Raw genomic sequence first — 15,907 nt, forward strand, 5'->3', positions numbered from 1 at the left:
CTTGTTTTAGTTCCCAAGAAGAATGGGAAGTGGAGAATCTGTGTTGATTATTGGTAACTTAATAAGGCTACAAACAAGGACTATTTTCATTTTCTCTTCATTCACCAAGTCCTAGATGGCATTATAGGAAAGAAATTATTATCCTTCCTAGATGGATTTAATGGATACAATCAAATATAAATAAACCTTGAACACCAAGATAAGACCACATTTACATGTACTTGGGGTACCTTTACCTATAGATTTCTTCCATTCGGTCTATTCAATGCCCCTACTACTATTCAAAGGGTAGTCTTGAGTATTTGTTCTAAACTTTTTCATGATTATGTTGAGATATACATGGACAATTTCACTCCTTATGGATGTGACTTCCAGGAAGATCTCTCTAATCTATGCAATGTATTGAAATGAATCTCTCATTAAGCCCTGAGAAATATGAGTTTTTTATGAATGCAGTAACTGTCCTTGGCCATTCTATATCTAAGGAAGGGATACAGGTTGACCCAAACAACATTTCCATAATCAAAAGGGTCCCTATTCCTTAGAAACAAAGAGATGTCAGGAGTTTCCATGGATTTTCTAGGTATTATAGGAGTTTCATTAAATATTTTAGGAAACTGGCTTCACCCTTGCTTGGACTATTGGCTAAAGATTCATATTTTTGTTGGAAAACTAATTGTCAAGAAGCCTTTGAAATACTAAATGAAAAGCTAACCACTTCACCCATCCTTAGGGGTCCCAACTGGGCATTACCTTTCCATATATAAAGATATGCCTCAAACAAAGTTGTAGGGGTTTCCTTAGTACAAGTGGAAGACAAATTTCCTTATGCTATATATTTCATCAGTAAGAACCTTTCTAAAGATGAGTTGAATTATACTGTCACTGAAAAGGAACTCTTGGCTGTGGTGCATCTTTGAACACATTTAGGAATTAAATCATTAGTTATAAAACTTTGGTTCATGTTGATCATGAAACCATTAAGTATTTAATGAATAAACCTGGTGTCAATGTTGGGATAATTAGATGGTTTTTATTATTGCAACAATTTGATTTGACTATTGTTGATAAACCAGGGAAATAGAACGTGGTTGCAGATTTCTTGTTAAGACTAACCCTGCCTGCAGGAAAAGAAGAAATGATAGATGTTCAACTTCTAGATGAACATATATTTTCCATCACAATGATTTCTCCTTGGTTTGATGATATAGCCAACTATTTGGTTGCTGGGAGGTTCCATCATAACCTATCCTCTAGGGACAAAAGTAATATTGTTATGAAGAGTGCCCCATTCACTTGGATTGGGGGAAACCTTTTCAGATTGGGGCCAGATCAAATCTTGAGAAAATGTGTGACGGAAGAAGAGGTATTTGAAATCTCCTTAGCATGCCATGATGGACCCTGTGGTGGCCACTTTTCTTCTAAGAGAACAACCTTCAAAGTTTTACAATCAAGTTATTATTGACCCACTTTTCATTAGGATGCAATGAGGTATACCACCAGGTGTGATAAATGTGAAATAATGGTCAAGCCAACAACCAAGGATGAAATTCCCTTACAACCTCAAGTGACTCTAGAGCCATTTGAAAAGTGGGAAATGGATTTCATTGGGCCTATTGATCCCCCATTAGGAAAAAAAAGGTATATCATTCTATGCACTGCTTACTTGACCAAATGGGATGAAAAAAAAGTAATAAAGGCAACAACTGAGTATAAGGTGGCTAAATTTCTGAGGGAGAACATATTCTACAAATTTGGTTTTCCAAGGGAAACAATCACTGATCAAGGAGCACAATTTACATAAAGTTTGATTGAGGACCTTATGAAGCAGTACCACATCAAGCACATGACATCTATTTCCTATCACTGTCAAGAAAATGGGTAGGTGGAAATCACCAATAGATAATTGGAGAACATTCTTACCAAGGTTGTTAGAAACAACATAAATTTTAGGTAGGAAGATTTGTGGAAGCCACTTGGGCCTACAATACCACTTGGAAAACCACCACTAGATTCACTCCAATTGAACTAGTCTATGGGAAGAAGGCCATATTGTCTATTGAATTTAAGTACAACACCTCGAGGATTGAAGCTCGGTTAGACTTGGATCTCACTATAACACAATATGAAAGGTTTCTCCAACTCAATGGTATAGATGAATTTAGAATGCAAGCTCTCTTATACACTAAGGTAATGTAGCTACAGAGGAATATTTGGCATGATAAGAACATCAGGGAAAGGACTTTTCAAGGAGGAGATTGGGCCCTGATGTATGATTCTAGATTCAAGGATTTCAAGGGTAAGTTAATGATAAGATGGTTGGGACCCTATCTAGTAGAGAAGTTCCATGAGAATGGGTATGTCCAAATCAAAACAATTGATGAGTAAGGGATTCCCTTACTTGTCAATGTTCATAGGTTGAAGTTTTACAAGAAACTTTTGTCCAAGGAAGAATTTTCTAGTTCAGTCAGCAGAGTGTTAAATGTGATTAGGAGGCTCATAGCCCTCAATCCACAAAATTTCTAAAAAAAAAAAGGAAAAATAATTAGAGGTCCTAGATGAAAACCTCCATGAGGCATCTGAGGCCAACTCCTAAGTTGAAAACCTCTTTGAGGCATCTCATGAGAAAAAAAAAGGGAAAAAATAAAAATAAAATATCCCCAGGTGAAAATTTCCTCTAAGGCACCTAGGGAAGGCATGCAGGTTGAAAACCTCTATAGAGGCATCTTTCTTGTCTCAAAAAAATAAGAAGAAGAAGAAAAAAATAAGAGAAAATGAGAAATACAAGGAAGGAGTTCTTACACCACTTTCGCTAGCATTTTCTTTTTGTAGGACTCCAAACAATGAGAAATCATGGTTACAGAGAAAAGTCTACAAGTGTATCCTTCCATTATTCCACCGATACATTTCATTTCTACATGCTCCACTCACATACCTACCTCTCTCCATCATCCAATCAACAAAAGACTCCAATTTTTACTCCTTGTTGTGATGCTACAGGAGGAATCTGTAAAATTACAGGAGGTCTTGTAATGCTACAGGAGGAATCTATAAAATTACAGGAGGTCTTGTAATGCTACAGGAGGAGCCTGTAAGGCTACATGAGGAGGATACAATGGGAAAAAGAAACTAGAATGCCATGTTATTTCTAGGAAATGCTAAGAGGGGTTCTCCAATGTCAACTCCATCACCCATCCACTCCATCTAGAAAAAAAATTCTCAAAAATTCCACTCCGTTATGCATCTAAAAAAACATACAAAATCATTATTTTATATTCTTGTATCACCTACAACACTTCCTAATAATCCTAATCCTATCCTTATGCCTTTCATCACTTTCCCTCAACCTGGCATGTAAATGAATACTTGAAGGGAGGATTAAATGACTCCTACAGGAAGGAGACTCCTCTTGTAGCATCCTTTATAGTCATAACATAACTCCCTCAAGTTATTATTTTTCACACACAGAGAGAATCATGGAGCCATTTCTGCAGCAGAGAGGAGGAACATCATCCTTAAGAAGTAGGTCATCTACTCCACTAGCATCAACTTGGACACATGGAAGACACCTGCACACACAACAAGGTTATCAGTCAGAAGATTGTCAAGTTATGAAGGCCTGAACATAAACAATCCAAGGAAGTCAAACTCCTCACGGTCATGATGTTATGAGGCCCAGATCTAGAATGCAACCATCTCCAACAATTCGATCCACATGTAGGCTCAGGTATGACAACCTTCACCTCTTCCCTATGCATAAAATACTAAAATATGTTAATGGTTGGGAAAGGACTTTTAATAGGCTAGAGGTGGCCAGTGAACTTGAGCACCCTCAGGTAGTTAACTAAAGTTCATATTAAGTCACCCATGCAATGTGGATATGTCAAATCAAATGGGGTGGTGCTTACGAGGGGTGAGGTGATAATCACGAGGAGAGGAGTAATGATTGCAAGGAGTGGGGACAACAGTTCAAAAAAGGAAACTCATGTATGTGCCATGTCACCAAAGCACTCTGAGCCTTTACCACAAAGGGAATATTATGTACTGGGCTTGACTCCATTTGCACCATCACTCATTTCAAAAAATTAGTTAGAGGAAGGTCGAGCTATTGCTATCAGACTGCCTAGGGTGCCACAGAGTGGTTTCAAACTTTGTTTGCAAGTGCTACCTGAGGAAGCTACAGGAGGGTTTGAACTGCTATAGGAGGACCAAGAAGGAGCTACAGGAGGGAAATTTAAGGTGAAAGAGAGCCACAGTGGCTTGAAATATTTCTCAACCCTCATGCACATATAAAGCTATTTTGAAAAGGAGTAATTGACTTCCTCCCTCCTTGAATTTCATACAATTACATGAGAAATTATTCTTGAAGTTGGTAACCTGTAATATACAATTGAGCAGTAGGTCTTTTGGAAATTGTTGTGTGTAAAGGCAAGATAGGGTTAGAGAAAAAGAATTTGTTTTGATATAAATTCAAGCATCCTTCTCCCTCACTGATAAAAGGGAGGGTTAACATTGTTTATACCACTAAGATCACTCTAAAGAAAATTGAATTCCACACCTAAGTAGCACCAAGAAGGGGCAGAAGAAGAAATGGAGGGAGGATTTAATAGAAGAGAATTCACCAACACCATCTTGTAGTGAACATTTTTAGAAGGTGTCAATGGTTGGGTTTCTTTGAACTGTGAAAAGTGTATGACGATGATATCACTCATGAATTTGCCATGGCATTGCATCCTCAAGGGGAAGATAGTGCCACGGTTATTGTCAGAGGATTGACCATCTCCTTAAGTCTTGAAACCATAAGTAGAGTGACCACCTCACCCTTAGGGTTTCGATGGAGAAAGAAGGAGAAGGAAGTAAGTGTTACATCTAGGAAGAACTTCTTCATTCAGAGAGAGAATCCCATAACACATAAGAATGGAGTAAGAAGAGAAATCATACCTTACCCTTGGAATGAGGTGGCTTATCACATCCTCAAATATATATCTTGTGAAGGGAGATTGAGTGTGGTACATGCCTATCATTTTAGGTTACTTCATGAGCTAAGATTCAAGGAAGAATTACATCTCCATCAAATACTTAGTGTGCCTAATTTCCTCCTGCAATCAGTCATTGAAATGAGCTAAATCTATTGGCTTTTAACAGAGGAACCAGTCAACCATTAGGGATACTTCCTTAGTTTCCTATTACTTTGGGAGGAAAAATTGTTTATCTCAATGTGATGGTAGTCCCAGGCTCTTTAGATTCCAATTTACTTCTTGAGCACGACTATGTTTATGACATGGGAGCTATTGTTTCAACACTCTTTCGAGTGATGTGTTTCCCACATGAAGGAAAAATTTCACTGTTAACCAGCTTTCATTTCTCGGTCCAAATATGGGTTCTAGTCAACCATCTTCTTTAAATGGTCCTTTTGTCCCAATGGTATCTTCCCCGCCATGGGTCAATTATGTGGTGACTTTTTCCATGCCTACATCAATTGACGATCAATTCCGTGATGTTGTGCATTATGTACTGGGGGCATTGGAACCATATCTCTCTGATGGATTTCTTGCAACGTATCCCTTCTAGAGCATTTCTCTCCCATCTGATGAGAATCTCTTGGAATTCATGACCTCTTATGGGTCGTGATCAAGGAATTAAGAGGATAGTTCCTTGTCTTGTGTCAATCTTGTTAAAAAATGAAACAAGGAATATGACGATAATTCTTTTACTATGTCAACCTCATTAAAAAAAAGAAATAGGTCCTAGAACATAGTTCCTTTTCTTGTGTCAAGCTTGTTAAAAAATGAAACAAGGAATCTAAGCAGAGTTCCTTGTCTTGTGTCAAGCACATTAAAAAACAAAACAAGGTCCCCTAGCACAAAGTTCCAATTCGAGTCTTTGATTAGATCTCATAAAATCCCAGTCGAGTCTTTCACTTGATCTCGTAAATGAACCTTCATTCCATCCACCTGATAACCATGAGTATTCTACTTAGGTGAATGTAGTGAAACTTGGGGGGCATGCACCTAGAATCGAGTCATCATGCTGGGGGCATGTAAACTGAATTCAATCATAGTTTTCCATTTCAAACTTGTGTAAACATGAAACTGAATCCAAGCATAGTTCCCTATGGTTCAAGCTTGTGTAAAAATGAACCCATCTCCATTTTAACCCTCGTGATTGCCATTCTATCAGCCTCTTCCATCAAATGAGACTTGGTTTTTCTCCTTCCATTGTCACTATCTGCTTGGATGATCATATGCTTTCACTTGGTTGTTTTACGCTTTTTGAGGACCAGTTGCAATGAGTGGTCTTATTATCTAGCCTCTTCACATAAATCAACATATTTTGAGAAGTTCCAACATCACCGGAACCAGTTGCTATCCTAGACACCACTCGTTCCTCTAGGTGGAGTCCTTTTTAAGCTATTTTCAGACTCTCGAAATATGAAGAGATTTCCTAGCGCTTGTCCTTTTCATCTCGTAAATGGATTGGAAATGACATCTACTTAGTATCTGTTTAACCCTTTTCTGGATTCATATAGATTACTTACGAAAAAGGAATACGTTGATCGAACATGGTCAATAGGTTCTCTCTTGTATTATTTTACGCTTTTTTTTACTGAGAGACAAATTTATGAAAAATAACTTGTGGAGTTTTCTTTTTGTCCCTTTTCAAACTCTCTAAACATGAAAATGACCAAGTATTGTCATTAAACTCGTTAAAACATAAAATAGTGACAAACTTGTCTATCATGACAAGACTGAGTTTCACCTTCGCTAGGCTTGTTAAAACATCACATAGTGATGGATTCACTTGAAGGGTAGAATTATACTACAAGCATATGTTATCCTCCTCAAGCTTGTTAAAAAATAAATAAGTATTGGTCAACAATGACTGGGGAAAATGAGAAAAGGGATAAATCACTTTATGGTAGCAAGTCACTCTTGAACATGACACTTTCACTTCATTTTTGTGACTATTTGGATTGGGTTATCTTCTTGATGTTAATCATAGCTATGGTCTATCACACCCATCCATCACTTTGGTTTGGGTCAATGCTGCCAATTCATTTAGTGTCACCGACATGTTCAAGAGAAGTCACTCAATAAACTTCATCCTTTGCAATACTCATAAACCTTCATTCTCATGACCACCATTCCTGAACATTGTGTCGTCAGTCACATTTTGTCTTTAAAATCACTACACTTGTTTCATGTCATTGATGGGGGATACATCAAGGCCCTCCTACAACGAGTCGCTTCTTGTCGACATCAACACATTATCCAAGAAGTTGACTTAGAAACACCCTTGCAATACCTTGAGTCTTGCATACATCAATGGAAAGTTTCTCACTTCCGGCAATAGGTTGACATCACAGGCCTTCGATTGAAAGAATTTGTATGGTGTTCGACATCAAAACATCTATTCACACCATGCAAAATGTACTGTAGTACCTTGAAAATCATTATCATTATCGGTGATTTCTCTCGCATCTATTAACGACTTACATCATTGGCTGGTAATCAGACAGTGTCTTCCCATGTTTGACTTCAAATCACATTTTCACATGGCTAGAATCATGCTTGAGCGAACAATTGGATGAGATATAAGGCCCTGGATCTAATTTCATCCATCCAGGTTGTGATTTCAAGACAATACTAAATCATTTATACGATGGCTTTACACAGATGGTCATCTTATCATGGGTCTATATCTGTAGAGGACTATCTGATTTATGTACATGTAATGAAAAGTTTATATGCTGACCATGGGTATGCCTTCCTTAGTAATTCATGAAAAATTCAAAGATATCATGATATTATGTATTGTAATTGATGCAGGTCACCATCCGCTTCAGATCCTCCCATCACATCATAAAGCATATCACTCAACATTATCATTTTTGACTTCATGCTTTAGGGGGCAACTGTTATAGATATATTTGGGCACAGCACTCCCGACGATAAAATCAATACACTTAGGGCTCATCAAACCCTATTTCAGTTGTTACATGCCCTAGACAAGTCATCAAATTGAATGCTTCCATCCATGAAAGTTTCGTAGCTTGAAACCCTGCTGAAATGCCTCCTTGGGACACCAGCGCAACCTTGGTCAAGGGTAACTGCACTGCAGAGTAGGTAGGCCCATTCAAGCCTACACTAGAGTGCACTTAGGCCCACTTTGACCTGTGTTGGGCGAGAATGAGCGAAATTGGCATAGGATTCTAGGAATATTCCCGGATTCTACAACATTTTAGAAGGATGCCCAGCTCTTATCTCATTCTATGAGGTCGACTTTGGATAGGCTATGGATCAATTATCCCTCTTTCTCCTCATCCCTTTCTCCATGGAATACTATTGGTTTGAGATTTGAGTTCATGTAAAGTAATGTTATGCTGCAGGATTGATGTGCTTTTAGTGTGACAAGGGTTTGGACTGAAGCTGGACGAGTGACACGGGATCGAACTGCATTGGGTGTAACTCCTTCTACATCAATAAAAGTTGTTTGTTCCTTTTCCCATATTCTTTTCATATCTATGATGCATATATGTTTAAATGTTGTTGATTCCATTTGTTTATAGTATATAGAATGTATTCTTTGATCGTTGTTGTTTTCTGTTTCTGTTGAAAGGTACCAATTGAGCGAATTCAGTTCGAGCGAGAGCGACAAGAGCAATTCAAAGGAGATCAAAGGAAGCGAAAGATCACAAGTAAGTTCCTTCATCTCATCTATCTATTATAGGAAAGGTTAAACCACTTTATTTTTGTTGTTCTAAGTGTAACAACCCACTTAGGGAAAATGTACTTATCCGTAGGTGAAAATTCCATATAACAAATTGGTGACTCTGCTGGGGATTGACTGTTGTTCCTGGTAGTTTAACCTTATCATATTACATCCGAGTAGACTTTACTTGACTTCATTGATCTCTTTTCAATCATTTTGAAGCTTTTTTTGTCAAAAGTTGCACTAGAATTCCTACTCTAGGAATGTGCTGGTACTAGTGAGCCCTTGGTCAGGGGACAGTGCACTGCAGTGCACCCTTGGCTTAGAGACAATGCACTGCAGTGCAGTGTCTCCCACTCAGACCTGCGTTGGTCCCTCTCAAGCTAAAGAACCCATTTTTTTGCTTGATATTTTCCAAATTTTCTTGTGATGTTGTTTGATGAAAGCTCAATGTTTCTTATGGTTCTGAAATCAATTTTCATTTCTTCTCCTAGCCCTACTGTTGCCTTGATTGTTTATTGTTTCTTAAGATATTTATTTATCATTATCAATTCATTGTCAAAGCTAGCTTACATCAATTAATATTTTCTGAAAAGGAAGTGTCGTAAAATCTTCATTTCTTTGAAAAAGAAACTGTCGTAAAGTCTTCATTTCTTGTGAAAAGCATTGACTGATCATTTGTGCTCTTAGTTTCCTTTTGTTCATATAAACATTAAATAAATGAAAAGGAAAACATGCATTATGCATTTAGAAGTTTGTGTGTGATTTTAGGAATGGTATAGGGAAAGTTGCATTAGATGTTCTCTATGCTCTTTGTTTAAAGATTCTGATTTCTCTATCCCTTTTAGTTACAGTTTTCATTGTTCAAATCAAATGAAAAGAATGTTTCTCATCATAGTTGCATTCTAGGACTTTCAGAAACATCACGTGGTGAACCTGAAAGGAAAAATTTTAAACAAGATCAACTAAAATTTATCTCAATTAACCTAATGGAGCATTGTAACTTAATGCATAACATTTAGAGGTCTAGGCTAGAGATGTGTTCCGGCGTCGTTAAACATAGCAGCTATCACTAATTGTCTGCGATACATTCCGAGTGTGATACCTCATTCCACATACGTAAGTATATCGTATCTCATCCATGTACTTTCGGGTATATAGGGCGGTGTTATAGTACGAAAAGTATAAAGGAATGCTCTCACTGTGCAGTTTCACATTAGACAATGCTAACACAGATTGGGCCTCCACGTACTTTCGGGTATATATGGGAGGACTTAATTAGGTTGCTATCCATCCATACGTAACCGAGTCAACTACCTTGTATACTATGATACTCCAAAAACAACATTCAGGGAGATTTCCTCCATGTATGTTAAGTCCTTGGTTTAGTGAGGCAGTGTATTGTAGTTCACAGTTACTTGGTAATCCTTTTGCCTAGATTATCCCCTTTTTGTTTTGTTATGTTATTTTGATTAAAATAAAATTAATTGACCGTGGATAACATCCTCCACATCACTCATTAGTTGATATTAGGTTGAGACATATGGCAACAACTTCATATTCCACCGATCAAGGAATTCCTTTTGATGGGAATCCTAGTTCTTTTCCTCCTTTTGGAAATATTAGTGCTCCTTATATGGCTACATCGTCCCTTCCAAGACTTACCATCGGCTTGCCAATATGGTTGCTCTCAACCTCCTTGGCCCTGCAACTGAATATTCCTACAACTAGAAAAAAAATCAACCTCTAGTTGATCCTAAAGTTGATGCTTTACCTTATTTGTTGGTTGTTTCTTTCTCCCCTTCTTCCTCTTCGCTTGGTGAAAGCATTGACACTAGTAACTAGGTGGATAAGAACAAGAAGAAATGGAAGAAGAAGAAGAAGAAAGGGAAGAAGAAGAAGAAGAAGAATAAAATTCAACAGGGGGGCAACCAAGAAACCATTGCTTCGAATGCAACTTCTGATGAGAAACCATCCGATAAGCCTCACAAACTTCGATATCCTTGCAAATTTTGTATAGGAGACCATCTTCTTCAAAAATTTTCTAGTATTCCTTAGATCTTAGAAGAATGGTCTTCTTGTTCACATCATCCTGTGTCATCAACTTCTGGAGATCATGCTGGTGACACACCATCAACTAGTGGTAGTAAAGTTCATGGAAAGAAGGGTAAAGTTAAGTTTCCCTGTAGGTTATGTGAAGGGAATCACCCCATTCACCTTTGTCCCTATCTGGATGAAGCCCAAAAAGTGTTGGATAACTGTCCTACTTCTCTGCAGCGACTTCCATCTAGTTACAAGAGACTCTCCCTTAATCCTTCACTAGTTGATGAAGTGACTAACCCAAATCAATCGTCTATCAAACCCACTCTCTCTGAATGTGAATCCCATGAATCTATACCTAACCAATCACAGGTCGGGGAAATAGTTGACCCGATTTCACCTTCAATTAATCATACCTTTCCCATAGAGAGTGAGTACGATATCACTTAGGTTCTTTTTGTTTCTTCATATTCCATTGAGCTTGTAGGAAACCCTCCTATTCCATCAAGATAGGAGGAAAATCCTCTTGTTCTCATAACTCAAGGGGGTAATTCTCCCATTCTTATGGTACCCCCTCCAAGTAGTTTGGTCACTTTCTTTGATTAGAATTGACTGGCAGAATGTCGTCTTCCTTCTTATGTGCCTTTCCAGATCATATTACAGGTTTATAATATGATTGTATCTAGCACTATTATAGATGAAGGTGCATCAGTGAGTATCCTTTCCTCCACCACTTGGCAAGCACTCGGTTCGCCGCCACTTGTGCCTGTTACCCAGAATCTGTTGGCTTTTAACAGAGGAACTTGTCAACCATTAGGGATCCTTCCTTAATTACCTATTACTTTGGGAGGAAAAATTGTTGATCTCAATGTGATGGTAGTCCCAGGTCCTTTAGATTACAATTTACTTCTTGGGTGCGACTATGTTTATGACATGGGAGATATTGTTTCAACACTCGTTCAAGTGATGTGTTTCCTGCATGAAGGCAGAATTGTCATCATTGACCAACTTTCATTTCCCGATCCAAATATGGATTTCAGTCAACCATCTTCTCTAAATGGTCCTTTTGTCCCAATGGTATCTTCCCCACCACGGGTCAATTATGTGGCTTTTTGTTCCATGCCTACATCAAATGACGATCAATTCCGTGATGTTGTGCATTATGTACTGGGGGCATTGGAGCCACATCTCTCTAATGGATTCCTTGTGACGTATCCCTTCTAGAGCATTGTTCTCCCATCTGATGAGAACCTCTTGGAGTTCATGACCTCTTACAAGTCGTGATCAAGGAATCAAGAAGATAGTTCCTTGTCTTGTGTTAAGCTCATTAAAAAATGAAACAAGGAATCTGAGCAGAGTTCTTTTTCTTATGTCAAGCTCATTAAAAAATGAAACAAGGTCCCCTAGAGAAAATTTCTAATTCGATTATTTGATTAGATCTTGTAAAATCCCAGTTAAGTATTTCACTTGATCTCGTAAATGAACCTTCATTCCATCCACCTGATAGCCATGAGTAGTCTACTTAGGTGAATGTAATGAAGCTTGGGGGGCATGCACCTAGAATTGAGTCATCATGCTAGGGGCATGTAAACTAAATCGAAGCATAGTTTTTCATTTCAAGATTGTGTAAACATGAAACTGAATTCAAGCATAGTTCCCTATGGTTCAAGCTTGTGTAAAAATGAACCCATCTCCATTTTAACCCTCGTGATTTCCATTCTATCAACCTCTTCCGTCAGATGAGCCTTGGCTTTTCTCCTTCCATCATCACTATCTACTTGGCCGATCATACACTTTCACTTGGTTGTTTTACCCTTTTTGAGGAACAGTTGCAATGAGTGGTCTTATTAGCCAACCTCTTCACATAAATCAACATGTTTTGAGAAGTTCCAACATCACCAGAACCAGTTGTTATCCTAGACACCACTCATTCCTCTAAATGGAGTCATCTTTAAGCTCTTTTCAGACTCTTGAAATATGAAAAGATTAGCGAGCGTTTGTCCTTTTCACCTCGTAAATGGATTGGAAACGACATCTACTCAGTATAGGTTTAACCCTTTTCCAGACTGAGATATATTACTTACAAAAAAGGAATACGTTGATCAAACATGGTCAGTAGGTTCTCTCTTGTATTATTTTACACTTTTCTGGACTTGAGAGACAAATTTACGAAAAAGAACTTGTGGAGTTTTCTTTTTGTCCCTTTTCAAACTCTCTAAACATGAAAATGACCAAGTTCTCATTGTCGTTAAACTCGTTAAAGGATCAAATAGTGACAAACTTGTCTATCATGACAAGACCAAGTTTCACCTTTGTTAGGCTCATTAAAACATCACATAGTGATGGATTCACCCGAAGGGTGGAATTATACTACAAGAATATGTTATCCTACTCAAGATTGTTAAAAAATAAAGAGGTACTGGTCAGCAATGACTGGGGAAAATGGGAAAAGGGATAAATCACTTTATGGTAGCAAGTCGCTCTTGAACATGACACTTTCACTTCATCTTTGTGACTATTTGGGTTGGGTTATTTGCTTGATGGTTATCATACCTATGGTCTATCACACCATCCATCACTTTGGTTTTGGGTCAATGTTTCCAATTCATTTAGTGTCGCCGACATGTTCAAGAGAAGTCACTCAGTAAACTTCATCCTTTGCAATACTCATAAACCTTCATTTTCATGACTGCCATTCCTGAACATTGTGTCGTCAGTCACATTCTATCTTCAAAATCATTACACTCGTTTCATGTTGTTGATGGGGGATACATCAAGGCCCTCCTACGATGAGTCACTTCTTGTCGACATCAGCACATTATCCAGGAAGTTGACTTAGAAACACCCTTCCAGTACCTTGAGGCTTGCATACATCAATGCAAGTTTCTCGCTTCCGGAAACAGGTTGACATCATAGGCCTTCGACCGAAAGACCTTTTATGGTGTTCGACATCAAAACATCTATTCAAACCATGCATAATTTACTGTAGTACCTTGAGAATCGTTATCATTATTGGTGATTTCTCTCGCATCTGTTAACGACTTACATCATCGGCTGGTAATCAGACGGTGTCTTCCCATGTTTGACTTCAGATCACATTTTCATATGGTTATACTCGTACTTGAGCGAACGATTGGAAAAGATAGAATACCCCAGATCTAGTTTCATCCATTCGGGCTACGCTTTCAGGACAATACTAAATCATCTGTACGATGGCTTTACACAGATGGTCATCCTATCATTGGTCTATATTTGTCGATGACTATCTGGTGTATGTACATGTAATGAAAAGTTTACATGCTAAGCATGGGTATGCCTTCCTTTAGAAATTCATGAAAAATTCAAAGATATCATGATATTATGTATTGTAATTGATGCAGGTCCATTCGCTTCATATCCTCCTCATCACATCATAAAGCATATCACTCAACATTATCATTTTCGACTTCATGCTTTAGGGGGAAAACCTTACAGATCTATTTGGGCACATCACTCCTGACGATCAGATCAGTACAATTAGGGCTCATCAAACCCTAATTTAGTTGTTACGTGCCCTAGACAAGTCATCAAATTGAATTCTTCCATCCATGAAAGTTTCCTAGCTTGAAACCCCGTTGAAATGCCTCCTTGGGACACTAGCGCAGCCTTGGTCAGGAGTAATTGCACTGCAGAGCAGGTAGTCCCATTCAGGCCTACATTGCAGTGCACTTAGGCCCACTTTGACCTGCGCCGGGGGAGAATGAGTGAAATTGGCATAGGATTCTAGTAATATTCTTAGATTCTAGAGCATTCTAGAAGGATGCCCAGCTCTTATCTCATCCTATGAGGTCGACTTTGGATAGGCTATGGATCAATTATCCCTCTATCCCCTCATCCCTTTCTCCATGGAAACTAACTCCAATTTTGGAAAACCATTCAATGCCCAATTTATGACATAACCACCTGCATTTCCCTATAAATTGACCACTCATCATAGTGATCAAGGGGGCTAGAATTTGAAGATTGTAGAGAAATATTGTTGGTTTGAGATTTGAGTTCATGTCAAGTAATTTTATGCTGCTAGATTGATGTGCTTTTGGTGTGACGAGGGTTTGGACTGAAGCTGGATGAGTGACACGGGATCGAACCACATTGGGTGTAACTCCTCCTTCTACATCAATAAAGTTGTTTGTTCCTTTTCCCATATTCTTGTTCATATCTATGATGCATATATGTTTCAATGTTGTCGATTCCATTTGTTTATAGTAGATAGATTGTATGCTTTGATTGTTGTTGTTTTTTGTTTCTGTTGACAGGTACCAATTGAGCAAATTCAGTTCAAGCGGGAGCGACAGGAGCAATTCAAAGGAGATCAAAGGAAGTGAAAGATCACAAGTAAGTTCCTTCATCTCATCTATCTATTATAGGAAAAGGTTAAACCACTTTCTTTCTGTTGTTCTAAGTGTAACTACCCACTTAGGGAAAATGTACTTATCCATAGGTATAAATTCCATATAACAGGAAGACAAATTAGAGCTTAAAGAAGAAGAAGAAGAGAAAAAAGTAGAAGAAAAAGAAAGTCCTAAGAAGACTTCTAAACCCCAAGGAAAAGAGAAGAAGGGACATCAAACAAGTCTTTCTCCAGGGAATATAGAGTAAGAAGTTGCTGCAACATTGGCCATATTGTGCACACCTATCAAGCCCAAAAGGAGGTAGCCAAGGGAAGGTCCCCTATATTTAAAAACAAGGAAGAGCACCAAGATCAGGCAGGGGAAGCCACAACCTCCTTTAGAGTTCCTTATCATTGTTGAGGAGTCACCCAGTAAAAAGGGAGAATTAGTGCCTAGTGAAGGAAAAATTGACGAGATTACCTATCCTAAGTGAAAAACCAAACCACCTATGACATATGAGAGAAGGCCCACCACCAAGGCAGTGACCTTCAAGAAACCTAAGACACAAACTACCCTTGATCAAGAAGAAAAGTATGAGCTACGGTGGAAATAGGGGTTGCTACAGGAGAAACAAGGGATGTTATAGGAGCGGAAAAAGGAGCTACAGGAAGGAGAAGCCACCTCAAAATAAGATGAAAAAGTCCTCCAAGATCTTCAAGAGCCTGATCCACAACCCAATCTAGGATCCTACTACAAGTTTGTTGAATGAGGTAGGATTATACCCT

Source organism: Pinus tabuliformis, chromosome 2_1 (genome assembly GCF_031772625.1).
Source record: "Pinus tabuliformis cultivar Carrire ecotype Pingquan chromosome 2_1, CPIR1, whole genome shotgun sequence".
Classification (NCBI taxonomy): Eukaryota; Viridiplantae; Streptophyta; class Pinopsida; order Pinales; family Pinaceae; genus Pinus; species Pinus tabuliformis.